This window comes from Tursiops truncatus, chromosome 2 (assembly GCF_011762595.2).
Source record: "Tursiops truncatus isolate mTurTru1 chromosome 2, mTurTru1.mat.Y, whole genome shotgun sequence".
Lineage (NCBI taxonomy): Eukaryota > Metazoa > Chordata > Mammalia > Artiodactyla > Delphinidae > Tursiops > Tursiops truncatus.
The window spans coordinates 78,360,399-78,387,175 of record NC_047035.1 but is presented as its reverse complement, the minus strand read 5'-3'; the positions used below and the strand labels follow the sequence as shown (position 1 = coordinate 78,387,175).

At 38.5% G+C, this 26,777-nt stretch overlaps 1 protein-coding gene and 1 long non-coding RNA gene across 2 annotated transcripts in view; one reads left to right on the top strand and one right to left on the bottom strand.

Moving 5' to 3' along the window:
- The window catches only part of LOC141278000 (uncharacterized), a 263,850-nt gene extending 241,633 nt beyond the window's left edge, over positions 1-22,217 (top strand). Inside the window, exon 7 of the mRNA XM_073800715.1 lies at positions 21,014-22,217. The gene's annotated coding sequence lies outside the window, so the exon portion shown is untranslated. The remainder of the gene's footprint in view (positions 1-21,013) is intronic.
- LOC109550000 (uncharacterized) overlaps positions 1-26,777 on the bottom strand; it is a 151,077-nt gene that overhangs the window by 40,826 nt on the left and 83,474 nt on the right. The window contains exon 3 of the long non-coding RNA XR_012330045.1: positions 5,705-6,015. This is a non-coding gene — a long non-coding RNA (uncharacterized lncRNA). The remainder of the gene's footprint in view (positions 1-5,704; positions 6,016-26,777) is intronic.

The following is a 26,777-nucleotide window of genomic DNA, read 5'->3' as shown; positions in this document are numbered from 1 at the left end:
ATGGAAGCAACCTAAATGTCCATCAACAGAGGAATGGATAAAGATGTGGTACATATATACAATGGAACATTACTCAGCCATAAAAAAGAACAAAATAATGCCATTTGCAGCAACATGGATGGACCTAGAGATTGTCATACTGAGTGAAGTAAGTCAGACAGAGAAAGACAAATATCATATGATATCACTTACATGTGGAATCTAAAAAAATGGCACAAATGAACTTATTCATAAAACAGAAATAGAGTCACAGATGTAGAAAACAAACTTATGGTTACCTGGGGGGAAAGGGGGTGGGAGGGATAAATCTGGAGATTGGGATTGACATATACACACCACTACATATAAAATAGATAACTAATAAGGACCTACTGTATAGCACAGGGAACTCTACTCAAAACTCTGTAATGACCTATATGGGAAAAGAATCTAAAAAAGAGTGGGTATATGTATATGTATAACAGATTCACTTTGCTGTACACCTGCAACTAATACAGCATCGTAAATAAACTATACCCCAATAAAATTTTTTTAAAAACCTCAAAAAAAGAATACAACATTGTAAATCAATTATATGCCAGTAGAAAATTAAATTAAAAAAAATTTCAAGTGGAACACAACATTGTAAATCAACTATACTCCAAAAAAAATTTTTTTAAGAAAAAAAAAATCCATGTAGGGTGCAGAAGCTAACAGCTGTAAAAAGTGAAAACTTGCTAGAAAGCAGTGACTCTGGAATGCATGTTTACTCTGTAGACTAATGAGACCTCAGCATTGTGGAGGAGAATGTTTTGAGCCCTTTCCATTACTAAAAACTGTTAAAATGGGTTATTGTGACTCTGCTTATTATAGAGGTGGTTTAGGGAAAAGCTAGCCTGGAGAGGGTAAGGTGTCTTTCACCAGAGGTTTCCAGAATCCCAATCAAACCCATTGGCATGGGGCCATGAAAGCACCATCTTTTCATCACTACCAACACAGCTGTGGTTGTGCTGTTGTTATTGTTTAATCTCTCCATGTTCAGCCTGCTATAATCACCGTAACTCACCCTAATGTTACACGATTAGCACCCTCAGTTGTGGTGAAAATGAAACACCACTCACACAGCGTCTGTGACCTTTCACCCCTCATGGAATGGGTCAGCATTGCATTCACTGAGAGACAAAATGCAGAAACTCACACGGTGCTGCCTGCACTCTCTCAGGCTGGGGAATCAATGGAAATTTCACTTTTCAACTGTATGTGTTGATCCCTCAGCAGCCATACTATGAAAGTTCAATTCTTCCACTTAGTTTATTCTCATCCTGTGATTTCAAAAGAATTTCGTAAAGTATTGCTGTAGTGCCTTAATGCAGAGGCAAAGTATCATTTTTAACAGGCAAAAGTTCATCAATTTCATTCACACCATAGTCTGTAAATTAACTGAATGTTGGACATATTAAGAGGTTTGGAGAATTTGATGTTTCTTGGTCTTACACTGAAGGGAGTACAGACGTACTTTCATTCAACTCTCAGTTGCTGAATGACAACAACTGGCAAGAATGTACAAGTAACTAACCGTCATCTTTTTCTAAAAGGAATACATTTCCTTCCATGCTAGAGTCCTAAGTTTTGTGGAACATTGATAGTAAATACTACAGAAATCTGTTATTAATTTACAGACCTTTTAGATCATAGCAGCAATTAGAACTAGAAAATTATTTCCTGACAACTAATATGGCAGGGTGAAAGTGGTAAATTTTTAAATATATGAAAGATTAGGCATTTATAGAATGTTTCTATTTATCACACCTATACTTTTAACCAGATTGACAATATGTGGCATGATGAGTTTAATTTTCCATAGCACAGTACAGACTCTGCATTTTTTCTAATTACCATTTCCTACATGTCAGCTCAAATAGGAATAGACTCACTTGGTTCAGCTCAATTTCCACAGCCTGACAGGCATTGATATCAAAATTAATTCCAAAATGAAACTCATAAAAGAAAATCCTATTTGACAAAAGAACTACTGGGCTTGGATCACAGTTGCACTTGCATTGTGAAGTCCCATTTTTATTTTTATTGTATATAAAATAATGCCAAAGGAGAGACTGAACACCCAGAGAGAGTTCATTTGGGGCATCCTGATAGTATCTGCCATACGCAAGTAAAGCAGAAGCCATTTTTATGACATCTTGAGAACCTGAAGATTGAATTACAGTTTTAGTAATCATCAGTTCCCCTTCTCCAGTGTCACTTTTTGGTAATATATTGCATAGAAAAGATTTATGGTTCCAGTTTTATAAGCTTGCAATAAAAATATAACAACTGTTGTATTAAATTATTTAAGTTGTAAACCATTGTGAAAAAGGAGAAAAAGTTTTATTGACATAGAGGCTGAAAAACTGATTATAATGGAGAGAAAAATGTATTGTGCTGATTATTCCCAAGATTTTCCCTAGTTTAGCATATTGTACATCTTCAAGATATCTTTCAAATCAAGGTCTGGGTATATAGGGTTTTTTTTCATTTGTTGCTTATTTAGAACTGGCCATGGTGAAAGACAAACAACACCTATATAGTTCCAGGTACCAATTTATTTTAGCAGAGTTGTGAGTGCAAATAAAGTAAGGAAAAAAAAGATAATATAGAGAGACTTAAGGTTAAGTAAAAGATGCTAACTGAAAGAAATCTAAATATGAAATGACTACATTTCTCCAGAGCAATATAGACTCAAGAGATTGTCATGTCTTTCCAGAATTTTTTTTTAATTTTATATTGATTTTACAGTCACTCAGTACTACTACTTTCTAGCATACTATACTATTCTGCTGCTGTGTACAAAAGGTACTAGGCTAATGTGTTTTCTCTTCTCCAATGTTCCTCCATTCCTCTAATAGGTCTTCCCTTCTAGTGCCAGACTTCTTCCAGAGCTTTCTGTCCATAAGGTGCCTCCTTTCCCTTGAATTTCGAGGCCCCACCTAGGAATCTTGGAGCATTCTCTGGCTTGGTCAGAATGTTGGCATTCCATACTTTTGCACTCCCACACTCCATTCTCTCTCTGCCTCCACGATTGCTGGATATTGAAACAGCTCAAATCAGCCACCCACACCCATACCTACCCTCCCTCTCACACACACAGACACAAACAGATACCTCTTGGCCACCTGGAAGATAAAAGGGATCCCCTTGACTAAATAATCATATTTATTTCTCTAAAGGAAATTAGAATAAGGAAGTCTCGTACTTCCACCTGGTAAATCAAATCATACAGAGGATGCACAATAACGATGGGTTTATAGATCCTTTAGTCTTGTCCACAACAATAATTCTGGCCCTCTCACCTGCTACTACAGATGTTTTCTCTCTCATCTAGACTCAACAATAACAAACTGGCCATAGTCTCACTTTGATGGTGATGGTAATCATAGGGTAATTTCTATGTGCCAGACCCTATACATTAACTTATTTAATCTGCACAACATCCCTATGAAATAAGTATTATTCTGATTCTACAGACATTTAAGTCTTGCTCAAAGTCACATAGCTAAAAAGTGTCAGAATTGCAATTCAACTTAAGCACATGGCATACACATGCTTACCAACTATACTATATTAATGTGGAATGATTCAATGTCTAAGGCATCATCACCAAAAGGAAAGAGTAGGGTTAAAAAGAAGTGTGGGGCTTCCCTGGTGGCACAGTGGTTAAGAATCCGCCTGCCAATGCAGGGGACACGGGTTCGAGCCCTGGTCCGGGAAGATCCCATATGCCACAGAGCAACTAAGCCCGTGCGCCACAACTGCTGAAGCCCACACACCTAGAGCCCATGCTCGGCAACAAGACCGCAATGAGAAGCCCACACACCGCAACAAGCAGGAGCCCCCACTCGCCACAACTAAAGAAAGCCCACGCGCAGCAACGAAGACCCAACGCAGCCAATAAATAAATTAATTAAAAAAAAAAGTGTGGAAGACCCAGTGTTTCTCTCTGGTTTCTCCTATTCACTCCCTTGTCATACATTTGTTGAGTACAGGTAATGTGCCAGTCTATCCTTGATCTGAGGATATAAAGATGAATAACATACAGTTACTGTCCTCATTATCCATTGAGAAGGAAAACCAGGTAAACAGTTGTAGTTCAGTTTGATGTTGTAATTGAAATGTATATAAGGTATTATGGGAGGACTGGGAAGAAAATAAAGCCCAAGGAATGCAATGCTTTTACTGAACTTATTGACAGCCTATCTCCAGGAGAACAGTAGATTCTCTAAGGGAGAATCCAGAAGAGTTCCATCCTCAATTGAGAAGTTTTATGAAAGTAACTGTCTGCTTCCCCTTCCCTACACTAGGAAGGAAAAACACTTAACTAGGTCAACTCCATTCATTTCCTTGAAATCAGAGGATCTTCCTTCTTCCTTCCACACCTACAGCTCTATGAGCCAGGAGGACTCAGATCAATTTGGAGCAATTTTTGTCAGCAATCTGGAATTGGCTACCTCCCTGACATCTAGAATCCCTGAAGGTACATTGCTTGGTTTAATTAGAACCTCCTACATCTTCACTTCCAGTTCCACAGCAATGAGACTTGAAGTTAAGTAGCCATAGACACATGGATAACTGGTAATTCCCTTGACCCCCTCCAACACATGATCTCTATTATTGAGACATTCTACCAAGCTGGCTTCATTGTATATACATGACCCAGGGGTAGAGAACCATGCTGTTTCCTCCACAACATCCAAAGGTTACCACGAGCTCCCTCTGAGAATACTTCAGAAAGCACTAGATACTTCCTATTCTTTATATTATTAAAAACCATGAACTTGGGCTTCCCTGGTGGCGCAGTGGTTAAGAGTCCGCCTGCCGATGCAGGGGACACAGGTTCGTGCCCCGGTCTGGGAAGATCCCACATGCCGCTGAGCGGCTGGTCCCGAGAGCCGTGGCCGCTGAGCCTGCGCGTCCGGAGCCTGTGCTCTGCAATGGGAGAGGCCACAACAGTGAGAGGCCTGTGTACCGCAAAAAAAAAAAAAAAAAAAAAAAACCATGAACTTGAATTCACAGTACAGCAGTCAGTATAGGTACCAGTCACTATGTTTAGCTTCCTCGATGTATAGTGTCATAGGAAAGCCAGAAATTGAAAATACCTTAGTAAGGAAAAGCAACAAAACTTCATAAATAATCCAGGATAGCTAAAATCTCTTTTCTTTTGTCCTGAGTAACCAGGGTTCTTTCTTTCTCTTCTAAATAAGAATGGCTAATATCTTTGTAATAAAACTCTATCAAGTTTTCAACCAAGCCAGGAAAGAAACAGGGTGTTTGGCCCCTGGCAACAAAATCTATGGTACTACCGCTAGAAAGATCTAGAAAACAAGGTTACCTAACTCACCTTGAATAAAGAAGGCTATTAGGAGCTTCAGCCACATTGAGGTCTGAAGGAAAGAGCACCTTCAGATCTTTGGCCTAGTGTGATGAGCTCAAGTAGCCAAAGATCAGGGCCTATGCACTACCCAGCAGATCACTATGGATGCCCAGGTTGAGATTAAAAGCCTCCTAACGACTGAGCGAGTGAAGGATAATCATCTAAACCAAGAACTGCTAGGAACAATATTTCTTCAGAGAAGCCATCTGTCTGGAGGACCTGGACCTGGAGTTTTTACTTAATGAGAAAAGATAAGAACATTATAACCTGCACTTTATTTATTTTAATAAATTTACTTACTTGTTTTTTGTATTTTGGGCTGTGTTGGGTCTTCGTTGCAGTGTGCGGGCTTCTCATTGCGGTGGCTTCTCTTGTTGCGGAGCACAGGCTCTAGGTCCGTGGGCTTCACTAGTTGTGGCATACAGGCGCATTAGTTGTGGCTCGCAGGCTCTAGAGCGCAGGCTCAGTAGTTGTGGCACACGGGCTTAGTTGCTCCATGGCATGTGGGATCTTCCCAGACCAGGGCTCGAACCCGTGTCCCCTGCATTGGCAGACAGATTCTTAACCACTGCGCCACCAGGGAAGCCCCTAACCTGCACTTTAGAAAAGACCTGAAAAGCAAACAAAGGAAGGAAATTCACACATACAATCTTTAGAAAAGAAACATTTCTCCAAAGGAAAGAATATATAATAGTTTGAGGCAACCAATCAGGGATCAGCTGGTTTCATTTGCAGGAAAATGTCATACAGAGATAAATATTCAATAACTGGATACAGCAGGCCTTGAAGATAGCAACCATTGTTGTTTACCATAGGAGACTATAAATATTAACATATCTATGAATAATAACTAGCACTGCTGATAATGCAATAATTTTTCACCTTACATATACCCTCAGAGAAGCATGATAGTGTCTTTGAATGTAAGAGACAATGAGTCTATGTGAAGGACTTAGTTCAAAGTACTGGTTTGTTTTACACCAACTGTCAAACAGGCCTCTCAAAACTCCTCTAAGTATTAGAAACAGTGACCTGGGGGTGAAAGGCTTGTAGCCCAGGAACTGATCCCTTGAGCCACCCAGATATCAATCCCTGACGATTTTGATTAATCCATGCTGACTAACCAGATTTGAATCAATAGAAATTATCTGTAACAAGAAACTAATTGTGTATTTAGTAAGTTCAGTGAAATTTTTGGTGGCTTTAAATTTATATGGAAAAGACCCTACTGACTTTTGAAATCAAAATTCATACCACCTTAAGGCAATATTGCCTTGGGTTATAATAACTTACGGTGTTCTACTTTCTCTCTTGAGTAATGTATGGTCTGAAGGCATCGAATCTGTTTACTCATAAACTATGAAAATTCTTTCATTGTTGTTTATGGAGACTTTAGATCTATTCACATAATGTAAAAAAGCTCATAACATGTACCTCTGTACCACTTTCATACACCATCCCTGTTTAAATGAAGCAGCAAATCACAGCCAATTTCAAGCAACGTTACAATCTCAGCTCAAATTATGCAGTGGCTTAGAATAGTAAAAAGATGTCCCTAAAGTTGCATCATCTTTAGGAGACAGGAGACCTCAGGTGTTGGAGAGCTGCTGAGAGGCAAAGTGGATGAACCAATGAACCAGTGCTGAATTTATATTGTACTTTTCACACAGGAAGATTATCTAGGCCTCCAGTACACCTACACGTGAATGCACGTGTGACATCTAACTCTTTTCACTTCATTTCCTTATGGACCATTTTTCTGGAAAAGAAGATGGAAAATTTCAGCCAGCCACAAATGGACTGAGACCCACCAATCTCATTTCACATTGAGCAGGTGTCCCAGACAGGGTTTGAAACCAAGCTACAAAGGTGAAAAAAAAAAAAAGAAAATACTATTAGAGCTAAACAGATGGCCCTTCGTAGGAGCTATGGTACCAACTTAAGCTGGGTTTGTCTTAGTATCTAGAGTAAAGCCTTGCCTCATAGTTCTTTGCAATTCAATATTATTAAAATCCTCTTTTTAGCACAAACTGCTAACATATCTAATAGAAGGACCTTACTAATCATTTCTCTCTCGAGGAGGAAAAAAGTCTAAAGGCCAGAGCTTGAGGTCACAGGTCTATGAGGGAAGGCAGCAAGGTCTGTACTTTATCAAATGCGGGAACCACAAGAAGCCTTCACCTCTTAACCAGGGTGCTCTTTTTGTGGCCAAAAACAGAACTGTTCAAACCATTCTTTGCCTTAAGTGGATAAAAACCCCTTTGAATATTCACCAGAACCCTCTAGCAAGCCTGCATTCCTTATATTAAGGATTTTAAGCAGACTATTGGTATTTGTTCTGAATAGTTGCACCACTGTACCAAGCACACGTAGGGCAATAGGTGAAAGGGTAAAGAGCCCTTGTTTAATAGAATTTACATGCTGTGTGAGTCTCAACTGTTTAGCTGCCTGATAGAATTTTTATAAAGCCTAAAATAAATATCCATAAACTTAGCAGATATGCAGGAGAACTAAAAAACTGCTTGTTTTATTTCTTCAAAGGTCACACTCTTTTCCCATGACATAACAGTAAATAGCATGATAAAATGCCTTCAATATATCATAAATTATGGAAAATAACCATTGACTTTTCTAGATAGTTTGGGATATAAATACTTGGGACATTAATGTTATAGATGCTTTTCAAATATGAGCAAGAAGTATTGCCAAACTCATACTGTTCAAATAAATCATGAATGTGATAAAAATTAGAATGATATTGGCCACACTTAGAAGAAATGGTTCTAGAATAGTCCAATTTACTCATAAAATACATTGGGTTGAAATTTCACAAATTTGAAAACCATTGACAGTGGAACCAGGACCGCTATTAATATATCTGAAAATCTATTTGATTTTGTCCTCTGATGTCTCCAGATTATAAATTCCCTGGTTCAGTGGTACCACTTAAAGATTCAAGTAATGCCTCAGCCCACTAATGTGTTTACCAACTATCCTAACTAATATCATTTAAAAGATATAACAAAGTAAAAGCATCCTTAAGAAGATACAACAGTAGTATCCTAGGCTCTCTTCAAAAATATTTATCTATTCTCTAATCCATATCTCCAGCCCTGACTTGTCACAAAGCCCCATTCCTGTGTATCATCTACATATAGCATATTTCCGGTTAAATTTTCCTCAGTATCTCAAACATTATAAACCAGGGGAAAGCAATCTATGACCTATGGCCAACTTTGGCCAGCAGCCTGTTTTTGTAAATAAAGTTTTCTTGAAACTCAGCTACCCAAATTCATTTACATATTGTCTATGGCTTTTTTTGCCCTACAATGACACAGTTGAGTAACAGAGATCATACAGCCCACAAAGTCCTTTACAGAAAAAATTTGTCAACCTGTTATAAACACAAAGGAAAACTTAGGATCTTTTCCCCAAAACATGTGCCTCTCTTCAGTTCCTACTACTATAACTCTAAGTTGGGGGCTTATCATGACACATTCATTTTTTTTTTAATTTATTTATTTATTTTTTTTGGGCTGCTTTGGGACTTTTTTTGGCTGCGTTGCTGCAGGCGGGCTTTCTCTAGTTGCGGAGAGCAAGGGCTACTCTTCATTGCGGTGCGCAGGCTTCTCATTGCAGTGGCTTCTCTTGTTGCAGAGCACAGCGCGTGGGCTTCAGTAGTTGTGGCATGTGGGCTCAGTAGTTGTGGCTCGCGGGCTCTAGAACGTAGGCTCAGTAGTTGTGGCGCACGGGCTTAGTTGCTCTGCAACATGTGGGATCTTCCTGGACCAGGGCTTGAACCCATGTCCCCTGCATTGGCAGGCGGATTCTTAACCACTGCACCACCAGGGAAGCCCATGACACATTCATTTTATGGCACAGCCTCCATTCTAGTTATATATTGCCACATAACAGAATACTCCAAAACTTAGTGACTTAAAACAACAACCATCACTGTTTTATATTTCTTGATTCTGTGAATCAGATATTTGGGCAAGATTCTGCTGAGCAATTGTTCTGCTCCATGTGGCATTAACAAGAGTTACTCATTGGAATTTATCTGGTAGCTGGCTTGTCTGGAGGGCTCAAGGCAGCTTCATTCACATGTCTGGTGCCTTCAATGAGGACAGCTGGACAACTGGATTCAGCTAGGCGCTTTTGCCTGCCCTACAGTCTCCAGTTTTTGCTTATCTGACACCATCATTCCTTGTGACTTTCAGTGTGTACATCTTCCCAATTTTTGAGTTTGTTGAGGATGCCTGTGCTTGTTTCCTGTTCCCCAGAGTTCCCAGCACAGTGTCACTCAATAAGTGTTGTCCTACTTAATAGGCTTTAACTTATGACCTATTTGCTTCAATATAATATCTTCCAGGTCTGACTAATTCCTGTTATCAGGGCATCAGGGCTAGGATGATCTGCACTCCTACATCATCCTAAGTGAATTTAGGAGCGCTTTTCTGTTTAGTGCTACTGTTACCTTTTGCCAGCCTGGACGAACATGTTATAACAGACAGAGAGAGACAAAGTCATTTGAGGTGGGGGTGGGGGAAGGAGGATGCAGGGTATAATTCAGTGTCATCTATGCAGTAGATACCAAATAAATATTAAATGAAGACGATAAGCCCACATCAGGACAGATAGATTTGCGTGGAGAAGCCAATGAATGAAAATTTTAAACATGTCACAGTCCTTTGGACACTTTTATAAAGTATAATTAATTCTGGTATTGAAGAACAAATATAATTTATAACTCTTTAAATGAAACCATAATAAAGGGGAGAGAAAGTACTATAGAAAAGAAGTAGGTATAATTAGCTAATTTAAGATTCAATCTTTTAAGTATGTTCCACATTTCTTACGCTCTGGATCCATATTTTGTTTACTGTTTCCCCAGAACCTTAACAGTGCTGGAAACATGAAGGTTATTCAAGAAATATCTTGTTTGAAGCTATACTTGCCATGCTAGTATTCTATATGCTGTAAAACCAAATTAAATAGATGGTGTTCCTGCCATCTAGTTGCAAAACTATCTGAAGAAAGGGACTATTTTAGGCAAAATTGTTCCATTTGGGGGTTATATTTTGCAAAGTAACTACAAATAAGAAAGTTTGCTGTTATATTTACTGCTTTAGAACCAAAAAAAAAAAAAAAAAAGCATATCTATTTTGGACCAGAATATGGCTCAGTTTGAGTTTTTAAGGTCTGGTATACCTGACTTGGTTTCTGGTGTTCTAAGATAACATCAGAAGGAGCCTTGCCTTCTCTTACAGAAAAGCCTAATGGCTAGCTAATTTTGAAAACGAATTTCTTCCCTGCTGCTCTCCTTAACCACAGAGACAGTCATTTGAATGCTTTACAAAAAAGGCCTCAAGCCTCCTCGTGTTTCACCTTTTCATTGCTCTGCCGATCATTTAGAGGGCAGACTTGTTCCAGACAGCTTTAATTAAACGGTACCAAGGATGCAGATAGATGTCAATGGAAATGATCCATAACATGAGGCTAAGCATGTATTTAACAGTGTTCCATCCAGTTCAATCACCTTCTAGCATTTCAGTGGCTTTATATTCATGTAGCAAAGAATGAATGTGTATGTGTGTTTTTTTTAATCCATCCCATTAGTGGCCATATGCTTGCGCTTCACTGGATACAAGAACTGTCTGCAATCTGCCAGGGATTTAGGGACATCAATAATTTGTGAATAGTCATGTTGGTACTGGTCGAAGGGTTAAGTGCTCTGCACACCAGGGGCACCTCTTAGGGGATTTGAACTCTTAGTTGACTGTTAGGAACCTTATCCCCTGTGAGGTTTCCTACTACATGCTGCTTGTCAGATGCATCCAGCTGTAGCTGGGAAGCATTATTAGCTCTGGGATTTAAAGATCTGTGTTAAGTACTGATAGAATGGTGTCTTTGAGTTAGAAAGCTGGGAGAGTACATTGTGGCAAACTCAAGGAGGTTTTCATGTTCCATGTTTAGGATATATTCTTTCCTTTTGCCTATTCTTTCATACAGTCCTCGTGGCTAGATAACACAGCATCCTTTTGAGAAAGAGTTTATGTTTAACACTTGTTCCTACCACTTTCTGGTAGATTCTACTGTATCAGCCAAAGTAGAAAGATAAATGTCTCTTTAAAATAAGAGAAATTTTGCCATGAAAAGCTTTTCTTCCCATTTCCCTACCAGAGGGTGAAGAATAGGTAACATGAGTGAATTTTGAAGTTTGGTCTTCAAAAATTTTTGAAGTACTGGTCTTGCATGAAGATTTCTCAAATAGAGTTATTTTAATACTGAAAGCAACAGAGATTTTATGAAACCTTTTGCCTTATGTGCTAGCCTGTAACTTCATGTATACCTAAGCCTCGTCTGTCTTACTCACTGTTGTAGCCCCAGCACTTGGCCCAGTGCCTGGCAGATAGTAGTTAATAAATGCTTGCTGGGTGAAAGGATGGATGGAGGGAGGGAGGGAGGGATGGGAGAAAGGGAGGGAGGGCAGGAAACACTTGGGAAAATACTTTTGTACGTCTGACCTGCATGCAAGTAGTTGCTCTCTAGTATTTTCTAGAAGCTGTTTTGGATGTGGCAGTGGATGTTTAGCCATAAAACATGTTTCAGTAGTTTTAATGAATGTGGGTTTCAGAGTAAACTTACACTATTATGACCTCTTAGTAATACCAGCACTTAGTTTTCTTGTTGGGTAAATTATAGGAATAATTATGTTGTGATGACAGGTTTCCAGATTATTTTTTCTACCACATACCTAGATGTGATTTTGTTTTAATATGACTGAATACTACCAGAGTAAGGCATATTGCAGTTTCTTAAAGGAGGGTAATGATGATTAAGCACAGGGATCTTTAGTCTTTCTCTCCTTAAATATCTAACTGATCTTAAAGACAGAGATAATTTGTCTAGCTGACAGCTGATATTCTATGTGTGTGTGTTTCCAGTAATTCCAGCCTTCTTACCCTGGAGTAGTTTTATCCATCCCTTAATTGTCCCTAGCTGATGTACAGAAGGTTTTTTTAAACTTCTTAACTGCACAATGAGGCCTCAGTGGACACCTAGATTGTGTCTGCTTGGGAAGATGCCAAGCACTAATGAGTATTTTGTTTAATGTAATGGAAACTGAAAGTGCATGGGTCTTCCTTGACTGATCAATGCCCACTTCTGTTGTTTGAATGTATCTATACATTCTGAATTCTAGAAGAAAGGTCACAAGGGGACAGACCACTTAGTGTCTGCCTAAGAAGGACTTGAAGATTCAGAACTTGTGTTTATATGGAGCTCAGTATAGGTAGAAAGTACTTGAATTAATACTTCAGCCCCTCCTCCTCTGTTCAGATATGCCATCCTTTCTTTCAAACCCAAATTCCGTAGTCTTAAACATTTTCATGTTAATTTTAAAATGTTCATGTTAAGTTATTCCCTAATTATTATTTTTTAAAATTATGTTGTTAAATTCTAGCCCAAGCAATATATATTTCTAAGTAATTATCTATTTCATCATTATTTTATTATTATAAAATAATTGGTATATATTTACTTTATTGTTTGCTTTTTTCAAGTTTAAGTCACAATGTGTTCAATACAAATTTTAAAATAAATAATTAAAACACTATTTCTTAGTTATCTAAAAAGTCAGATATGCTGGAAAACCAACCTTAAGCAACTCAGTAAGCAACATGATCAAGTATGTTTGAGTAAAAACTAATGATTTCCATGTGCTACTGATGCTCTACACACAACTAAGTGGAAAGTGTAGAGGGCGTTTCTGAGATTTCATTGAACTATATCTTGTTGAACAGATACACAGCTCCCTCTGGTTGTATTTATAATTTATAGCCTGCTTGAATGTGCTAGATAATTTTCAAAAGTAAAGATTTCAAGCTACTTAAAAACTCAAAAGAGATTTACCTCTCATCTAAAGCTTCCTGGGTTTAAAGATTTCATAAAAATCTGTGGTAAGAAAAGATGGGTTTTGAATCTGGAGAATGGAAATATTAATACTTCCTCAACTTTGAGTATAATGACTCACTTTCTCTTTATTTCCAAACTATCATCCTGCTTCAATCATACTATCACATGCCTTTGGAGACTCTGGAACTATGCCTCCCCAAGCCCCCCTTGAAATAGAGTTTATAATAGAAACCTTGCCTGACCCTTAATAATTGTTACTTTATGGAAATACTGCAATACCTAAACTAAGTTGCTTATTACACCAAACATGAAGTCCTTTGACCCTTAAGGTTCAATATTGATCAGCCCTACTTCTGTCAATACTCACCTCTAGTGTCAACAATTTTCAACGTGGAATAAATTCAGGAATGGATAGTCTTCTTAACCCACAGAAATTCAAAATATTTCATTCCTATGCATTACAATTTTTATCCAGTTAAATAATTTTCTTATTTCTTCCATACTCTGCATGATTGGAGATTGGGCATCATTGTGAGTATATCATTAAATGTGATTACAATAAGAAGTTAGCTATAAATGATTCTTACATTGGGTACAGGATTCATGTAAAAAATTTCACTGATAAAATGTTTCTCTAAAGAAGACTTAAAGCAAATGTATTGCAAATTCAACAAAAGTGGCTGAGCTATTTTTCAATCCTGAGATCATGATGGGGGAAATGCTTTTAAAAAGAATATTCAAGTGCTTGCTTTGCACTTGGATAATGCAATAGCAGATTCATTTTTTTTTAAGCTGCCGTATTTTTCAGATTGTCAAATGCACATCAAAGAGCTATTCTCTTGGCAAATTTTATGAATTTCAGTTCCATTTTCTTGACAATTTAAAATTCAATTATTCCGATTATAACTAAAGGTCATTAGTCTAATGTGGCAACTTCGTGACAGTTTTAGTTATAAGAGAATTTCTCAGTTTAGAGAGGAAATTCTGCCATATGAGAAATTTTTATTTACCAAGAAGTTGGATGATATTAGAAAATATTTTTGTTTTCTTCTTTTGCTTTTATTATTTATTAATAAAAATGTATACTTAGGGGATTGGAACCAAGATGGCGGAGTAGAAGGACGTGCTCTCACTCGCTCTTGTGAGAACACCAGAATCACAACTAGCTGCTGGACAATCATCGACAGGAAGACACTAGAACTCACCAAAAAAGATACCCCACATCCAAAGACAAAGGAGAAGCCAAAATGAGACAGTAGGAGGGGCGCAATCACAGCAAAATCAAATCCCATAATTGCTGCGTGAGTGACTCACAGACTGGAGAACACTTATACCACAGAAGTCCACCCACTGGAGTGAAGGTTCTGAGCCCCACATCAGGCTTCCCAACCTAGGGGTCTGGCAACAGAAGGAAGAATTCCTAGACAATCAGACTTTGAAGGCAAGTGGGATCTGATTGCAGGACTTCGACAGGACTGGGGGAAACAGAGACTCCACTCTTGGAGGGCACACACAAAATAGTGTGCACATCAGGACCCAGGGGAGACTGAAACAGACCTACCTGCCAGTGTTGGGAGGGTCTCCTGCAGAGGCGGGGGGTGGCTGTGGCTCACTGTGGGGACAAGGACACTGGCAGCAGAAGTTCTGGGAAGTAATCCTTGGCGTGAGCCCTCCCAGAGTCTGCCATTAGCCCCACCAAAGAGCCCAGGTAGGCTCCAGTGTTGGGTTGCCTCAGGCCAAACAACCAACAGGGAGGGAACCCAGCCCCACCCATCAACAGTCAAGCGGATTAAAGTTTTACTGAGCTCTGCCCACCAGAGCAACACCCAGCTCTACCCACCACCAGTCCCTCCCATCAGGAAACTTGCACAAGCCTCTTAGATAGCCTCATCCACCAGAAGGCAGACAGCAGAAGCAAGAAGAGCTACAGTCCTGCAGCCTGTGGAACGAAAACCACATTCACAGAAAGACAGACAAGATGAAAAGGCAGATGGCTATGTACCAGATGAAGGAACAAGATACAACCCCAGAAAAACAACTAAATGAAGTGGAGATAGGCAACCTTACAGAAAAAGAATTCAGAATAATGATAGTGAAGATGATCCAGGACCTCAGAAACAGAATGTAGGCAAAGATCGAGAAGATGCAAGAAATGTTGAACAAAGACCTAGAAAAATTAAAGAACAAACAAACAGAGATGTACAATACAATAACTGAAATGAAAACTACACTAAAAGGAATCAATAGCAAAATAACTGAGGCAGAAGAACAGAAAAGTGACCTGGAAGACAGAAAGGTGGAATTCACTGCTGCAGAATAGAATAAAGAATAAAGAATGAAAAGAAATGAAGACAGCCTAAGAGACCTCTGGGACAACATTAAATGCAACAACATTCGAATTATAGGGGTCCAAGAAGGAGAAGAGAGAGAGAACGGACCAGAGAAAATATTTGAAGAGATTATAGTCGAAAATGTCCCTAACATGGGAAAGGAAATAGCCACCCAAGTCCAGGAAGAGCAGCGAGTCCCATATAGGATAAACCCAAGGAGAAACACGCCAAGACACATAGTAATCAAATTGGCAAAAATTAAAAACAAAGAAAAATTATTGAAAGCAGCAAGGGAAAAACAACAAATAACATACAAGGGAACTCTCATAAAGTTAACAGCTGATTTCTCAGCAGAAACTCTACAAGCCAGAGGGAGTGGCATGATATACTTAAAGTGATGAAAGGGAAGAACCTACAACCAAGATTACTCTACCTGGCAAGGATCTCTTTCAGATTCCATGGAGAAATCAAAAGCTTTACAGACAAGCAAAAGCTAAGAGAATTCAGCACTACCAAACCAGTTCTACAACAAATGCTAAAGCAACTTCTCTAAGTGGGAAACACAAGAGAAGAAAAGGACCTACAAAAACAAACCCAAAACAATTAAGAAAATGGTCATAGGAACATACCTATCGATAATTACCTTAAATGTCAATGGACTAAATGCTCCAACCAAAAGACAAAGGCTTGCTGAATGGATACAAAACAAGACCCATATATATGTTGTCTACAAGAGACCCACTTCAGACCTAGGGACACATACAGACTGAAAGTGAGGGGATGGAAAAACATATTCCATGCAAATGAAAGTCAAAAGAAAGCTGGAGTAGCAATACTCATATCAGATAAAATAGACTTTAAAATAAAGAATGTTACAAGAGACAAGGAAGGACACTACATAATGATCAAGGGATAAATCCAAGAAGAAGATATAACAATTATAAATATATATGCACCCAACATAGGAGCACCTCAATACATAAGGCAACTGCTAACAGCTATAAAAGAGCAAATCCACAGTAACACAATAATAGTGGGGGACTTTAACACCTCACTTACACCAATGGACAGATCATCCAAAATGAAGATAAATAAGGAAACAGAAGCTTTAAATGACACAATAGACCAGATAGATTTAATTGATATTTATAGCACATTCCACCCAAACACAGCAGATTACACTTTCTTCTCAAGTGCGCATGGAACATTTTCCAGAATAGATCACATCATGGGTCACAAATCAAGCCTCAGTAAATTTAAGAAAGTTGAAATCAGGGCTTCCCTGGTGGCGCAGTGGTTGAGAGTCCGCCTGCTGATTCAGGGGACGTGGGTTCGTGCCCTGGTCCGGGAAGATCCCACATGCTGTGGAGCGGCTAGGCCCGTGAGCCATGGCCGCTGAGCCTGCGCATCCGGAGCCTGTGCTCCGCAACGGGAGAGGCCACAGCAGTGAGAGGCCCGTGTACCGCAAAAAAAAAAAATTGAAATCATATCAAGCATCTTTTCTGACCACAATGCTATGAGATTAGAAATGAATTACAGGGGAAAAAATGTAAAAAACACAAACACGTGGAGGCTAAACACTACGTTACTAAACAACCAAGAGATCACTGAAGAAGTCAAAGAGGAAATCAAAAAATACCTAGAAACAAATGACAATGAAGACACGACAATCCAAAACCTATGGGATGCAGCAAAAGCAGTTCTAAGAGGAAAGTTTATAGCTATACAAGTCTACCTCAAGAAACAAGAAAAATCTCAAATAAACAATCTAACCTTACACCTAAAGGAACTAGAGAAAGAAGAACAAACAAAACCCAAAGTTAGCAGAAGGAAAGAAATCATAAAGATCAGAGAAGAAATAAATGAAATAGAAACAAAGAAAACAACAGCAAAGATCAATAAAACTAAAAGCTGGTTCTTTGAGAAGATAAACAAAATTGATAAATCATCAGCCAGACTCATCAAGAAAAAAAGGGAGAGAACTCAAGTCAATAAAATTAGAAATGAAAAAGGAGAAGTTACAACAGACACGGCAGAAATACATATCATCCTAAGAGACTACTACAGGCAACTCGATGCCAATAAAATGGACAACCTGGAAGAAATTCTTAGAAAAGCACAACCTTCCAAGATGGAACCAGGAATAGAAAATATGAACAGACCAATCACAAGTAATGAAATTGACACTGTGATTAAAAATCTTCCAACAAACAAAAGTCCAGGACCAGATGGCTTCACAGGTGAATTCTATCAAACATTTAAAGAAGAGCTAACACCCATACTTCTCAAACTCTTCCAAAAAATTGCAGAGGAGGGAACACTACCAAACTCATTCTATGAGGCGACCATCACCCTGATACCAAAACCAGACAAAGATACTACAAAAAAAGAAAATTACAGACCAATACTACTGATGAATATAGATGCAAAAATCCTCAACAAAATACTAGCAAACAGAATCCAACAACACATTAAAAGGATCATACACCATGATCAAGTGGGATTTATCCCAGGGATGCAAGGATTCCTCAATATATGCAAATCAATCAATGTGATACACCTTATTAACAAATTAAAGAATAAAAACCATATGATCATCTCAATAGATGCAGAAAAAGCTTTTGACAGAATTCAACACCCTTTTATGATAAAAACTCTCCAGAAAGTGGGCATAGAGGGAACCTACCTCAACATAATAAAGGCCATATACCACAAACCCACAGCAAACATCATTCTCAATGGTGAAAAACTGAAAGCATTTCCTCTAAGATCAGCAACAAGGCAAGGATGTCCACTCTCACCGCTACCATTAAATATAGTTTTGGAAGTCCTAGCCACGGCAATCAGAGAAGAAAAAGAAATAAAAGGAATACAAATTGGAAAAGAAGAAGTAAAACTGTCACTATCTGCAGATGACATGATACTATACATAGAGAATCCTAAAGATGCCACTAGAAAACTGCTAGAGCTAATCAATGAATTCGGTAAAGTTGCAGGATACAAAATTAAGGCACAGAAATCTCTTGCATTCTTACACACTAATGATGAAAAATCTGAAAGAGAAATTAAGGAAACACTCCCATTTACCATTGCAACAAAAAGAATAAAATACCTAGGGATAAACCTACCTAGGGAGACAAAAGACTTGTATGCAGAAAACTATAAGACACTGATGAAAGAAATTAAAGATGATACCAACAGATGGAGAGATATGCCATGTTCTTGGATTGGAAGAATCAATATTGTGAAAATGACTATATTACCCAAAGCAATCTACAGATTCAATGCAATCCCTATCCAATTACCAATAGCATTTTTTAAGGAACTAGAACAAAAACTCTTAAAATTCGTATGGAGACACAAAAGACCCTGAATAGCCAAAGCAGTCTTGAGGGATAAAAATGGAGCTGGACGAATCAGACGCCCTGACTTCAGACTATACTACAAAGCTACAGTAATCACGACAATATGGTACTGGCACAAAAACAGAAACATAGATCAATGGAACAAGATAGAAAGCCCAGAGATAAACCCACACACCTATGGTCAACTAATCTATGACAAAGGACGCAAGGATATACAATGGAGAAATGACAGTGTCTTCAGTAAGTGGTGCTGGGAAAACTGGACAGGTACCTGTAAAAGAATGAAATTAGAACACTCCCTAACACCATACACAAACATAAACTCAAAATGGATTAGAGACCTAAATTAGAGACCAGACACTACAAAACTCTTAGAGGAAGACATAGGAAGAACACTCTTTGATATAAATCACAGCAAGATCTTTTTTGATCCACCTCCTAGAGTAATGGAAATATAAACAAAAATAAGCAAATGGGACCTAATGAAACTTAAAAGCTTTTGCACAGCAAAGGAAACCATAAACAAGGTGGAAAGACAACCCTCAGAATGGGAGAAAATATTTGCAAATGAATCAATGGACAAAGGATTAATCTCCAAAATATATAAACAGCTCATGCAGCTCAATATTAAAAGAACAAACAACCCAATCCCAAAATGGGCAGAAGACCTAAATCGACATTTCTCCAAAGAAGACATACAGATGGCCAAGAAGCACATGAAAAGCTGCTTAGCATCACTAATTATTAGAGAAATGCAAATCAAAACTACAATGAGGTATCACCTCACACCAGTTAGAATGGGCTTCATCAGAAAATCTACAAACAACAAATGCTGGAGAAGGTATGGAGAAAAGGGAACCCTCCTGCACTGTTGGTGGGAATGTAAATTGATACAGCCACTATGGAGAACAGTATGATGGAGGTTCCTTAAAAAACCAAAAGTAGAATTACCATATGATCCAGCAATCCCACTACTGGGCATATACCCAGAGAAAACCACAATTCAAAAAGACACATGCACCCCAATGTTCATTGCAGCACTATTTACAATAGCCAGGTCATGGAAGCAACCTAAATGCCCATCAACAGATGAATGGATAAAGAAGATGTGGTACATATATACAATGACTATTACTCAGCCATAAAAAGGAATGAAATTGGGTCATTCGTTGAGATGTGGATGGATCTAGAGACTGTCATATAGAGTGAAGTAAGTCAGAAAGAGAAAAACAAATATAAATTAATGCATATATGTGGAACCTAGAAAAATGGTACAGAAGAACCGGTTTGCAGGGCAGAAATTGAGATACAGATGTAGAGAACAAACGTACGGACACCAAGGGGGGGAAGGGGTGGGGGTGGGGGTGGGGGTGTGATGAATTGGGCGATTGGGATTGACATGTATACACTGATGTGTATAAAATTGATGACAAATAAGAACCTGCTGTATAAAAAAAATGTATACTTAATATTTCTTCCAATCCCATATTTATAATGTATAATATCTCATGCTTCACTCCCATGATTAACATCATCAAATTAACAGAAAATGCTTTCTAATATTGCTGGTTTTATCATCGTTATATTTTGTCTTAAATGTTTCTTTTGGGTTATATTCCTTTTCTAATTTTAAATAACCTTAACCTGAACATAATTTTCAGATCTAGGAAAAGACATTTTCATTTCAATCATGTCACAGGTAGAATTTCTGTTAAGATGAAAAGGCAGAAAAGTTGGAGACCCGGTAAATATTTTAACATTGGTTCCACTTGGTATGATAATGGAGAACTCTTCAGGCAAGACACACCAAAGAACCAGACACAGTGGGTGCTGGGTGTCAGGCCAGTACAAGATACAAGAGTCTTTATCCCTGTCGTAACCCCAAAGAAATTGACTTTGCAGTGGTAGATAAATGTATTCAACAACTATTGGCTGTGCACCTGGTCTGTGCAAGGTCAACAGTGAAAACGCATCATTTTTCTGTTTTTGCATTTTAGAGTTCCAGACACTGTTGGAGGCAGAGATGGACAAGATGGCATCTACTCTGGTTCTGGTACCTGTGACCCATTTACACAGAGGAGAACTTATCCATGTGGCATGCTGGCTTAGCACTTAGACCACCAAACAAGAACTCCACCACTCTGCTTAAGGAGCAACCTCTTCACACTAACTGTTCTCAGCACCATTCTGAAATGTCTTTGTCTCACTGAGGCACAGCTGTCCTAAGAATTTTAATACTGCAATCCACAGGGCTTTTGTTAAGCAATAAGACCCCAAATGACCTTTTCTACCTAGGTATCAAGATTTCAAAACTATTCCCTATCAGCACAAACTCTCTGAACTTTTAGCTTCCTGCTAGAGCTGTGTAAAGTCAGCTTCTTCTGAACCACTGGTTGAAACTTGTAAAGGGACTGATTTTTCTGGTATTATCGTTTACCAATTGCGTCATCATTATCACTTCTTGTCCACTGACCAGAGAGTTTGTACTTGTAGGTGACAGTTGTATTTGCATTCTGTATGGCTTCCCTATCAACGCACTTTTGAGGCCCAGTATTTAGCAGAGAATGTTCTTTTCTATATAGCAGATTATTACTTGCATCCACTACTGTGCTAAGCATGCATTTTACCTGCATTATTTCATTTAATCCTCACAGTGATCCTCTATGGTGCAAAGAGATAAAAATGACTAGGACACGGTCACCACAAACTGAAGAACCAGGACTTGAACCAGGGTGGTCTGACATCAGAGCTCTCATTCTTAACCACTTCGTTTATACTGCTTCTGTAAGAATGGCCGTTCTATAATTAAAATTATATAATGGATTTTAAAAATCTGTTAGAAGAGTAAATTCTAAGAACATGAAAACTAACTCTTGGTCAAAATGAAAGTTTTTTATTAGTGTGCTGAAAATAGAGCTAGAGAGGCATGTACATTTACTTCTAATTTACAAGTTAGTACACAGGAGCAGAAAATGTAGTGATAAAAGACTATTTGTCTTTTTAGACATCTAGCACATTCTTCTACCACCTAATTGTGTGGGTACATATTCTGCAGTGTCCTTCAGTATCCCTACCACAGTCAAAAGGTTCTGTATATCTGCATATATGTGATAAGGTTTATTTTGAATAAAGAGTGAGTGTGATTTCATTTTTCCCTGTGATATATAAACATGTATCAATAAAGATTCCTCCTGAAACTTCTCCAAGTTATGGCATGAATTTCCAATTAATCTCATAACTTGTCTTTAACTGTTTGGCCGTATTCCATAATTGATAGATGTTATTTTAATTCAGATACAAAGAGAAAGAGAGAGAGGATATGCCCAGGCCAGAGAATGGGGTATACATCAAGTTTTAGACACATTTTGCTCACCTAGTCATAGTCAATCAATGTTTTTTGAGACCCCAAAATACTTTGGCTGATCCCTGTGACTGTTATTGTCAGTTATTAGCAAATTGCAAAAATGACATGCCCTAAAAAAATCCATCAAATTGGTGACCAAACTTGCACAGGGTCTCGGACATCAAGGCTATCACTTTTCAGCCACAAGTGTGGCTGTCACCACACTTTTCAAGGGTGGGGGTCAATGGAAAACCACTTAAGCCTCTATAAAAGATGGCTTTTAAGGAGCTGTTTCGCTGATGGAACCTGGTGGACTGGGATAGAGAAGGCACTTGAAGTCTGAGTAAAGATGTGCAATGAAAGTGAAAAAAACATAAGGGCAGAAACTAAAGAAATATTGAGATAATAAAAACAATATATTTGCCTTCATTATTGCCTACATGATAGCATCCAAGTCCCTTCACACAGCATTCAAGGCCCTCTACAAGTTGATGCTAACCTAGTTTTCAGGTCTGAGTTCCCAGAACTCTCCCATGTGTTTTCTGTCCTGCTATCACACTGTGTGCTTTTTCCCAGTGACATGGCATACCTTCATGTATGAGTGCCCCTGACGCCTTTCCTCCTCTGTCCCCATGTCATCTGCTTCACAAAATACCACTCTCTTTTTATGAAAATTCTGAAAACTCTCCTCTCCCCAACCTCCACTCAGCACACCCAACAAGCAGAAGTAATTGCCTTCTCCCTGAGTGTCTCTAGTTCTTTTCATAACTTCTTTATCATGTTGACATGTGCTAGGAGTCAAAACACATCTCTTAGTCACCAATACACTTTTATTGATATGTGTTGCTTTTGTGTGTCCAGGCTGGTTTCCACTCCCTGGCTCCTCCATGATACCCCTTCTCCCTCCCTTTTATTTTTAGAATGTTCTTCATAATAATGATGATGATAATTGGCATGTGTAAAACACTCTATCAATTACAAGCACTTTCAAATCTGTATTAGTCTTCTAGGGCTGCCATAACAAAATACCACAGACTGGGTGCCTTAAGCAGCAGAAATTTGTTTTCTTACAGTTCTGGAGGCTAGAAGTCCAAGATCAAGGTGTCAGTAGGTTGATTTCTTCTGAGGCCTCTGTCCATGGCTTGCAGATAGCCACCTTCTCACCTCCTCACATAATCACCCCTCAGTCTGTGCTGCTTGCATCATAATCACCTCTTATTATAAATTCACCAGTCATACTGGATTAGGGCTCACCCATATAACTTTCTTTTACCTTAAGTACCTCTTTAAAGGTCCTGTCTCCAAATCCAGTCACATTATAAGGTACTGGAGGTTAGGGCTTCAACATATGAATTTTGGGGGAACACAATTCAGCCCATAACAATATCCACTACCTGATTTATGCTTACAAGCAATAGCTGTAGCCTCTCTGTACCTCTGCACTATTTTCACAGTGAGCGTCTTCAAAATACAGCACTTCTATGCCTAACTCTACTCCTTCCAGCTTCCACAGTCTAGATCTCAAGTCTATTTATTTTGGAAAGGGGCTTTGTTCCTCAATAAGTGAATAAAGACAACAGTTCCAAATTCTAGGGTTTCGTACAGAGTTTAAATTGTCAAAAGCCAAGCTTTCATGCCAGTATAAGAAGAAAAAGAAAAGCTGCCCATTTTTTAGCACTGAGAAAATAGGAAACAAATATATTTGAGGGAGGGTTTTGCAGTCATTAAAAGCTTGAGAAAGGGATCTAGAAGTACATATATTAGCCATTTCAACTGGACAAATGCTGGCCTAGTTAAGAAGGATGACTGGTACTTACTACTGAGTACATTAGCCTACACTCTGACCCTGGGACCTATGAAACACCCACTGACATGAATGGCTCCTTTCATGTGAAGAAATGTGCTAACTTTTCAAAAGGGTCTTGATTCCAGGCCAAAGTGAGGAGCATCGTGTGTACTACAGTATATTGACTAAAGCCTCCTTAGAATTGTTGCCACATTAGTCAGGGGTAAGCAGGGCACTCTTAAGCAGTATGAAGACACTAGGTTTTGCAGGTCTCACCCAGTTCTGTCTCCTCCGTCATAAATCACTCTCATACTGTGTCCAGAAAAAGCAATCACCTGCAATCCAATGCATTTCAGCACTGCATTTGAGCTCCAGGCGGAAGACACAGTGGATGAAACATTAACCGTGACCTAGATTTGGAGCTGGCCCAATGTTGGGCCTGCCTTACTTCAGAAGGGGAGTCACTATCCCCTGTCCTCTTTTCACTCAAGTGTTGAAAAGTGGGGAAACAATGCAAAGGTTCAAGACATGATCATATGATAACTCCTCTCTAATCAAGAATCATTTCCCTTCCTTTTATGAGGTAGGAAAAACTGAAATCATCCCTGTGAGGGGCTGCTGATTCTACCCTTACCAAACCACTATATTCTTCTCTCCCCCTTTATTCTCCCTTTCACTTCCTCAGGATTTTAACAGAAACAGTTTATATCAGTACGGTGATGCAACTTATGTGTGTAAATAAATGCAAATAGCTATTAAATGTTCAGGAAGTAGCATAACCATTTTTTTTTAACACAGTTTATACTGGTGAGTATTTTTTCATAATTTTCCAGATCTGCTGCCAAAGAGCATTTCCCAGAGATCTTTGTAGCAATGCATACATCCAGACTATGGTTGCAAGAAATCCAGGATGCTGTATAGACGGGATCACCTTCAGGGTTTGAAATTTAAGAAATTTTTGCCATTAGGTGATAGACCTTCACATCAATATTTAGCTAGCAAGGTTTTGATCTTGGGGTACACAAATATATATTTGACTTTTGGTTCTGGAATCTTCTAAAAATATATATTTGGGCCAATTTTATTGTTTCCTTGATTTTATTAACCATGCCCTCTTTTCAGAATAATTTAGGTTTTAGTGATTGTATCAGAATTAGTCTATGCTCCTTCAGATGGCCAACAGGCACATGAAAAGATACTCCATATCACTAATTATTAAAGAAATGCAAACCCAAACTATAATAAGGTATCACCTCACACGAGCCAGAAGAGCTATCATCAAAAAGTCTACAAATAATAAATGCTGGAGCGGGTATGGAAAAAAGGGAACCCTCCTACACTATTGGTGGGAATGTAAATTGGTGCAGCCACTATGGAGAACGGTATGGAGCTTCCTTAAAAACTAAAAACTGAGTTACCATATGATCAGCAATCCCACTCCTGGGCATATATCCAGATAAAACTCTAATTAGAAAAGATACATGTACCCTAATGTTCATAGCAGCACTATTTACAGTAGCCAAGACATGGAAGCTAAATGTCCATCAACAGATGAATGGATAAAGAAGATGTGGCAGATGTATATAATGGAATATCACTCCACCATAAAAAATAATGAAATAATGCCATTTGCAGGAACATGGATAGACCCAGAGATTATCACACTAAGTAAGTCAGAAAAGGCAAATATATGACATCATTTATATGTGGAATCTAAAAAATGATACAAATGAACTTATTTACAAAACAGAGATAGACTCATACACATAGAATACAAACTTACAGTTACCAAAGAGGAAAGGCAAGGAGGGAGGGAGGGATAAATTAGGAGTCTGGGATTAACAGATACTACTATATATAAAATAGATAAACAACAAGGACCTACTGTGTAGCACAGGGAACTAAAATCAATATCTTGCAATAACCTACAATGGAAAAGAATCTGAAAAAGAATATATGTATATATACGTATGTATGTATAACTGAATCACTTTGCCGTATACCTGAAACTAACATAACATTGTAAATCAACTATATTTCAATCAAAAAAAATTAGTCTATGCTGATGACTACTACAGCATCCAAAATACAAAGTTGTGTTAGAAGACTCTATCAGTGCACAAAGTTATAGGCAGTTATGGGAAAGTAAGTATTTTTTTAATGAGTCTTTATTTCCTTCTTGCTGATGTATATCAGGCTGTGAAAATATCTATTAGTATTTTTTTCCAGATCTCTGCTGTGTATGTGCATGTCTGCCTAGTATGTCTCATCCTTTCTCTTATCACTCCTTAGAGTTCTGCCTGCTCTTTCTCTAATTGCTGGGCAGTAAGAGAGATGGACGGATCAGGCTAAGCAAGTAGAGCCTGCAGAGAGCAGAAACAGATTTACTAACTTTGATGATGGCTTCTAGAGAGTCCTCACCATACACATGGCTGGGTTGCCATAAAGCCAGCTGAGCCAATCACCCTAAATAGATTAAAAGATGACATAGACAGATTTTAAGCAGAAATGATTTCATTCTTTCCTCTCACCAGTTACATGGTTAGCTGTTTCATGTACTGATTTGTTATACCACAGAGGGCTTCCTCACAGTCCCTGCCAGCCTTCTGAAATCTTGATGGTACTGGAAACT